Raw genomic sequence first — 8943 nt, 5'->3', positions numbered from 1 at the left:
TGGAAATTCCTTGACTTTTTTTTTTCGAAATTGAATCCAATTCTGATTATTTGGATATTGATTTTGACCTGGATTGCAAAAATGATAAAGTTAAACGAGACCGGAAATACTTTTCCATCATGAAGAACCGAATAGGTAGTCGTAGTAGAGTGCAACACAGCTCTGCTGCTGACCTTTCTCTCGAGTTCATCAGGCAGGAAAGTTTACACCACCATCTTTCTTTTCTTTTTTTTAGTGGTAACCTAAAAGAATAATAATAATGGCGCACAAAAAAAAAAAATAAATAAATAAAAAGAGAAAAAACTGTTCGAAACAAGTCTCTATCCATACTTAAAAGAACATCGGAGGAAAAACCCGTTTAAACGCGACAGTAGGGCGTCAGTTAAGCCAAAAGCCAGCTTTCTAACTAAAACGGCAACTATAGTATGTTATGTACGTATAAAAATGTAGTTTCACATAGTGGTGGTGCCTGTTGATGATGCGTTTTTGAGATTGACTATTCGCTTGACCTTCCAATGCAAGTTCACGAAGGGAATCAAATTATAACAAATAACTAAAAACTGGGCATGGTTCCTAGAGAATTTTCTTCACCCATTGACAAATTAACATTTACTTCCACAAACTTACCACGCTTAGATTTAGTTAACTGATTCTAGTTAATTCTGATCATTCTAGTTAACTGATTATAAATATTAATAGTTGTACAAAAGGGGTTTTGTTATCAAGAGTACTTGTCGTATAAGTGCGTAGCCATGTTGATTGAATTCATTTTCCCGACTATACTGATCACTTTTGAAGGTTTCAAATCCTACGTTTGAAAAGGTTTTACTCCAGCTTTTGAAGAAAATATTAAAAACTTGAGATAGCTATAAACTTGACCCATATCAAGCAGTTTTTTTTTCGTAATTTAATTGTTGAAAAGTCCATGTTTTCACCACGTATATTGCAAATGTACTTCTACTGATAAAACCGTGGCCGTATTACGGAAATGGTTGTAACAGATATCAACGAGAGTTGTACTCTTTTGAAAGAAAAAAAACTTGTGTGTATGTAGTATAGTAGATTTTTTTTTTTTTTGTGAGTCGTTTCTTGAAGGCTGATTTATTTTTCTTAAGGCGAAGAAAAAACATTTTTTTTCTTCTATTCTTTAACGTAGGCCTGCCATACCCATGACACTTCTATGTTCGAGTCCCATCTGTTAAGTACGTGGTGCACCTGGGGGCTTAGACCCGGCAATTTTTTTTTTTTTTTTTGTTAGATTAGCTCGAGGGTGATGTGTCTTGATGGGTGTTACGTGACTGAGCTGGAGGTACGAAAAGCCTCCAATTCAAGACACGATTCTCCTTCTAGTGATCCGATTCAGTACGTCCCGGAAGCTATAGAGTAGAAATAAAATATCATGCGCTCGTGGTGGGCATCGTGAGAAACACCAGAATAATAAAAATAGTTCATTATTTCCTATCGCTGATACATTATTTTTCGCTGAGCGTGAACATTTTATCAAACTGCGTGAATAGCCATGACTTCATATTGAGAATTTCTACGCCTATTTTGTATTATTCTTTTCACATGACATTCAGTAATTAGAGCCAATTATACGAATCACTCAGTCATTAGGAGGTTGAGGAGAGGTAGGAAAATTATTGCCAACGCGAAGTATTTACCAGAGATTTAGTCACAGGAAACTGTTTGATGGGCTGTTTAATGGCTGAATGGTTAGGGCACTGCACTGCCCGATGACAAATACCTCTCTCTCTCTCTCTTGCATCTGCAACAATTCAAAATGAGCTTCGAACTGTAGGTTCAAAAGTTCATCTCGTATATATGAAATATAATGATGCTATATATATAAAATGAACCAGATTAGTCACTTGATGGTTATCACATGAGTTGATGAAGGAACAGGTAAGCTTATTCGTATTCATATTTTCTACAAAAAAAATAATTGTTCTCGTTGATCATGTTTGACTCAATTATGACATGGTACCGATAGATATGTTACGAGGTTATACCATTGCTGGACATCATGAGGAGAAAAGAGTTCATCCCAGAGTTGCAAACTAATGTTGTACTGATGTAAAGCTGCTTTTTCTGGTTTCGTGATGAAAAAAATCTTTGCAAAAATTCACAGGTTGGGTACAATTCTTTGTTCTTAAGTTACGATAAGATCAAACTTAAAACTCATCCATAATGTGAATATCTACCGGAAGCTAGGTAACGGATTGTGAGCTTTCTTTCGGTCTTCCGGCAGTAGAGAGTAATAACGGTGATAAAAAAAGCCAATGCAAATCTCTCCGAAGAGTTTTATTTGATAAAGGGAATGGTTTCAATGTGCCATGACCGTATTGCTTAAGCTAAAACGTAACAAGATTTAGGGAAGACCTCACGCAAGAGTAAACAGTTGAAGTTGGCCTACTTCGAAATAATATTAAAAAAAGGTAATTCCTTTCCACGAAAATTCGTAGAAACTTTCACGGCATCAATTTGCTAATGCGTTCCTTTCACCGACTTCACTTCCGTCGCTTTATCCACCATTTGCAGCTCTTTCCCGGTAGAAATAATAACAAAAAGAAAAGAAAAGAATAAAAGCAGAAGTAAGTAACCAGAGTAAAAGACTAAACTTCCTGGTGCAGGTTTCGACCACAGTTATTACAAACCGTTGACAGCATATCGCTTAATTGCACATAGCAAATAACTTCGGAACTGCTTCAGCGATCACAGCAGCTATCAAGAATTGTGTTTTATTATTATCATTATTCTTAATATTCTTTCCTTTGGTCCATTCTGGGTCGATTCACACCAGGGGCGGTGCGGGGAAATCCGACCTTCAACTGGCAATAACACGGCAACCCACCCTGATAACCTAAATTCTGAAAAGAAAATGCGCGACTGGTATAACCGACATGACGACTTGAGAGAGAGCAATGGTAAAAGGAGATGGGCGAAAGTTGAAGAGCTTTAAGGTAGGCTTTTTGATAATAAATTGTTCAAGTAGCGCTCTGATTATTATCATAAGTGAATTGATAGATGAGTATTTGCTGAGATAAAGAAAGGAAGTAAAGGAAATCATTCCTTGGTAGTATATTGCTGATGAAATGTCGACATAATGAGGACAATGTCTTTGGAAATGTAGATCGGAAGTCGTCAACAATTACCCCATGTAGAGTTAGGTTCATCAAACTTCAGCTTATAATCGAACGCATGTAGTAAGTTCATGGAGCTGGGCTCGGTTCAAAAGTTGAAAGGAACAGGGTTTGTACAGGAAGTACCATGGAATGTACTGACGAAAATGCATTCCTAAAAAATTATATAAGTTATCAGTATACAAAGCATCCCGTACTTTGCTGAAATGGATTTGTAACAATGCAGTTATCAAAAAGCACTGTTTTGTGACTGAAATTCTGTATCAGGTACAAGTATACAGTTCAGCTTCAAATCACTCTTCACCGTGGAATACTACTCACCCTACATTCACCTTGGTTTAATGTGGGTACCGTTAGATATTATAGAGGTAAGGACTTCTTTTAGAATGAACATTTGTTTGAACAAGAAATTTGCCATGTCGAATCAAGCATGGTAGTTGGTTTCTGAGATGGTAGTTTCGAGGAAAGTGGTTTAACCCAAAATAGCACTCAAATTTCATTATCATATCGCGTTTTGTGGTTTTCCATTGTACACACAAGGTTATGGGACGCTCTGGTAGCAGGTGTGTGTATGTAATGTAAAATTTGGCGATATACGCTAAGAGAAAAAAACCGTTTTGATATGCTAGCGACGGCAGCTATCGTCACATCCTGCGTGATTCTTATCACAATTCTCTCCACCTCGTCCTTGCTTATCTTTTTACGTGTTCATTCTTGTCCTCCCGACATCCCTTTTGGTCTCTTTTCATTTCCAGAGTGACTACCAAAGAACATTTAATGATGTACCTACTAGAAAAAAAGTCATGGCCTTGCGGTTTTTATGAAACACTACTGTAAAGTCCATTATCGGCCTATCGGTCACAACACCAAAGAAACTTTCAAGGTTAGTTAACGAACCGAAACACACTGTGTCATCCCAGAAAACATTTCAGATAACAAAGAAATATTGGTCGTGGAAAAATTTTTACTGGAAAACAATTTGACCTCTTTGAAATTCACTTTAAAAAATATACTATCTCTTGACAAGATAGTGTGGTAGATCTGGATTCAAATTGAACGAGACTGAAATACTTTTTTGAGCCTACTGCAAGCTGACACCAGCTTTCGGCTGTTTAGTTCAGGGTTCCAACTGGGACATGTTTGTATTTCTTCACCGATTCTCATAGGTTTGAATGTCTCGTGGGGGGGAGGGGGCATTGCCCCCAAGCCCCCTAATCTCCGCTCATGCCAATTCTTGATCGGCTCTAAGTTGTAGGTACCGGCAGGATCGTAACTAGGATTTTTGCCGTCCGGAGCAAACATGATTCAGCCGCCCCACAACTTTAAAATTCCATAATTTTACAATGGTGTTCTTTGTTCCCACCTAATTTGCCCCCCCCCCGGGACAGTTGCCTCCTGTTCCACCTCTAGTTACAAACCTGGGTACAGGTCAGGGTAGGTGCCTTATCATCGAAAGATGACAGTAGTATTACAATCATAGAAGATAGAAGTGATAGAGAGGCAAAGGGCCCCGATTAGGGGGCAGCATATATAAAACGTTTTCCACGGTTTCATAAATTTAACTGATTCGCATTATAACTGGCACAGTGGAAATAGCCAAATACTTTGTTAAATACAAATGAAAACACAAAGGCCACAGCAGGCAAATTGCCCTACTAGGTGGCTGAAAAAATATGTCAAATAACCAAAATACAGCAACCCAATATAAAAGCATATATCACGAAAGAAAAAAAACTAATAATTAATATTAGATTATACTCTGCCCATAAAAAAAAGATAATGGTTTACTTATTCTAATTATGGATAGCTTCTTGATTTATCCCAATATGTTTATCATACTTCTTTTTAAACGTATCAATTGTGTTAGAATTCACAAGACCCCGGAGGTAAGCTATTCCATTTATTAACAACCTTTTAGAGCAGCAGTTCTCAACCTTTTTTGACTCGCGGAGCCCCATAGGCCTACATTTTATTTATTTATCAAAGTTACTGATTTATTTTTATTATTCAAAAATATTTATAATTATTTTTTCAAATTTACTGGTTTTTTTTAAATATTTTCCTCGAGCGGCTGCAGAGTCCATGGAGAGTTCACACGAAGTCCCAAGCGCTCCACTCAGCACCGGTTGAGAACCGCTGTTTTAGAGAAGAACTCCCTGCGACACCATAACCTGGAATTGTCCCTTACTAAACAATACTGCTTTCCCTTTGTCCAAGCAGTCGATTGACGGTGCATAAATAACTCGGGGTTGCAACTCCTTTTGCAAACTTTAAACACTTCGATCATATCTTTACCCCCCCCCCCCCGACACCTGCGTTAAAATGTCTCACCTTTTTTGAAGAAGGCTTTTTTCCCCAATTTTTTGCAGGTGATAGTGCTTTCCCACCAACTCCGAGAACAATAAAACCAAGGAAGAGAAATACTCTTTTTTATTATATATCTACTATAAAGGGAAGATATATTTCTAACGCCATCTCTCTCTCTCTCTCTCTCTCTGTTATCAAAATATGAACAAGAGCTGACTCCGCCCACTGGCAGTTGATCTGACAGGTTGTGAGTGGATAGAAAACATGTCCTCGAGAGAAGCAAAGTTACAAATTATCTATGCTCGTCATTTCCGAAATAAGAGATTTTTAAGGAGGTGAGATATCTCGTAATTGTGCCAAAAAGCCAAGCATAAAATTTGGTGAGATATCTCGTAAATGCCGCTGAGGAAGTTAACAAACTTTACATTGATATGAGTGAGGGAGAAGTTTAGCGTCTGTTTGTTTTGTTTTCAATCTCATTCTTATATCAAATCCCACCATTTCATTTTCAATTCATCAAAAGAAAGGGCCTGCATCCCCGCGAGAAAAGTAAGAAGAAAAAAATTGAAAATATTGTCATTCCAACTTTTGTCTCAAACTTCGCTCCGTCAAGAACACCACCAATGGTGACGTGCAGTAGCCACAGTTTGTAAAAAAACCACGAGTTATAAGAAGCGATCGCTTACATAGGAATCAAATTGTCAAGACAAAAACGTAGGGAGATCATCGGTCAAAAGAATCGACCGCTTATAAGGATAAAAATGGGCGAACCAAACGTGATTCTTATAAGCGGTGACTACTTCATTGCTATCTTTGTCACTCACAGTGGACGGCAAAGAGAGTCTGAATTTCTTTCTCACTCATATGAATGTCAAGTTTCATAATATGCTCCCTGAAACAGAACCCGGGGGGCGGTCACGGCATGGCCCCCACAAGGGGTGGGCTGGCAAGGCTCCAGCCCTGGGGCCCGGGACGATTTTCATTATTTTTTTGTTTTTTCACGCTGTAAATACATCATAAGAAGGCCCGTGAAAGTCTGATACGGGGGCCCGCAAAAGATCCCAGCCTAGGGCCCCCAAGTGCCCGAGTGGCATGGTGGTAAGATGCTCGTCTACCATCGTGAAGGTTGTTGTCAGGGTCACGGGTTCGAACCCAAGGGAGGATATAGAGAAGATATTTTCCCTACCGAACTCAAGGCGACCGCCGATAGACAGCGCCTTCACTTCCAACCCATCTCACTAATGGCAGTAAATTGCAATATAGCGATATGGCCAGAGTTGGTGTTTGGTGAAGTAGCCTAGGGCCCTACTCCAGGAGGTGGGGGCCATGGGGTCACGGAATTCGCCCTCCAACCACTTCTTCAGCATCACAAGGGCGCCAAAATGCGCTCTTGCTCCTGCTGACCGAGCATCCAGTTGCGGCCCTGGTGCAGAGGACGGTATCGAAAAGAAGTTAATTTAGAAATTTAGCTCAGGATTTTTTTGTTTAGGTCATAGAACACGATGTTCTTCCCTCTTCTTCTTATGGTCTGAATCATGCTCAACGATTGAGGTGTGGATAATACAAACTCTAAAGAAAATATAAAAAAATATCATATGTATATTTGTAATACAAAAAAAAACTGTCTGGGCTAGTCACACCTTATTTGAGGGAGAAAAAAATAGAATAAAAAAAAAAGAAAAAAGGACCATACGCTCGGAAACTAGCAAATAACTAGACCGGACCTTTCCGGTTACAAGAAAGAACCGGTCTGACTGCCGTTGTAGAACCGGTTCCCTTCTGTTCAAGCAAAACCTGATGACGATTAGAGAAAGAAAGAGAAGCATAATGGTGATAATAATAATATATAAAAAAAAATAAATAAAATAGCCCACGGTTCCAAACAAAGCCGAGTCTTTTACAAAAAAAAAAAATACATTTTTCATTTTTATTTTGTTCAATATCTTTCTAGTCTTTGTTGAGTTTTGCAGATGCTGGTTCCACGCAATGAGAAAGAACGAGAAAGAAAAAAGAACGAATCAAGCTAACGGTTCATCTTCCTCGGCTCTTTTTTTTTATGTTTTATTCGTTCTCGTTCGCTCGTCTTTCAGTTCGGTTTTTTGTTTCAAATTTTCTCATTTGGTGGTGAATCTTTTTATCGTCTGCTCTTTCTTCTTTAACTTCACAACCGAAACGGTTTTAAAGATCGCATGACGTCCATTGATGTTGATCCAGGTAAGACTCTCTCTCTCTCTCTTGTTGTCGATGTATATCATACATGCTTAAACCATGGCACGCGGGCTAAACGTGGCCCTCGGGGTCATCTGATGTGGCTCGTGACCTCGAATCGGATTTTTTAAAAATGAACTAAGCGGCGCAATTTTCAGATCACTCAAGTGTCCCGCGGCATATTTACAGATCACTTTAGTAACCCGCGGCACAATTCCAAATCACTCAATCAGCTCGCAGTGTATTTACAGATCACTTAAGTGACCCGCGCCGCAGTTCCAGATCACTTACTATTCCCCGCAGCATATATTTACCCTCTTCACTTTAAAACCAAAACTGGCTTCCCAAAATCTTTTTTTTTGACTGTGTATGTCAAAATGCCCCTTAAAAAAAATTTCATTAATTAAAAAATTTTAATGAATTAAATTAATTAAATTAATTTGAGTCGATGTCTATGCTATTGGAGGACTGACTATTCAGGCTTTGGAAATAATAATAATTTAAAACCATTCAAAACCGTTAAACCTGAGCGTCCATATATATGCACCTCTGGAACAAAGAGATCACCGCAGCACATTTCCAGATCACTTGAGTGACCAGCGGCACAGTTCCATATCAAGTGTCCCGCGGCACATTTACAGATTGCTTAAGTAACGCCGCTGTTACAAATCACTCAATTAAGTGGTCCGTGCGGGGGCGGCTTAAGCGAGGGTGCAAGGGGTGCGGTTGTCACCGGGGCGGCAGGTTGTAAGGAGCGGCAGCGCAGACTAGTTAAGACTCCAAAAATTTTTAAAAATTTCACACAAGTGAAAATTCACATGTGACATCACGCTTTTGAGTCATACCACGACAACGGAGATGTTGAGAAAACTTGAGAGAATAAATAGACAGGGCATACACGACCGTAAAATACCAGAAACAAGAATGTAAGCTATCAGTGGCGGCTCGAGACAAAACCTCTATTTGGGATCTCGGATTTTTGTGCCTCCTGTTTATTCCCCCCATAACCCCTACATCCTGCGTCAGGGCCCCTAGGCTGGAATCTTTCGTGGGCCCCAAGCCAGATATTAAATGGGGGACCCTTCTACGCTTAATTTATAGCGTGAAAAAAAAATAGTAAGGATAGATTCCCCGGCCCCCGGACTGGAGCCCTGTCAACGCTACCCTTGTGTGGGTCATGCCCCTCTCTCATAACTTATCCCAATAATTCCTAACAAAAACTTCCGTTTTTCAAAAAAAATTTTTTTTTTGCTCTTTCATCTCGGATTTAGCGCCTCTCCAGGAC

This window comes from Pholcus phalangioides, unplaced genomic scaffold (genome assembly GCF_987345545.1).
Source record: "Pholcus phalangioides strain wild (caught in Gottingen) unplaced genomic scaffold, Ppha-v1.0 ptg000017l_1, whole genome shotgun sequence".
Taxonomy (NCBI): Eukaryota; Metazoa; Arthropoda; class Arachnida; order Araneae; family Pholcidae; genus Pholcus; species Pholcus phalangioides.
Note: the sequence above shows the minus strand (reverse complement) of the source record.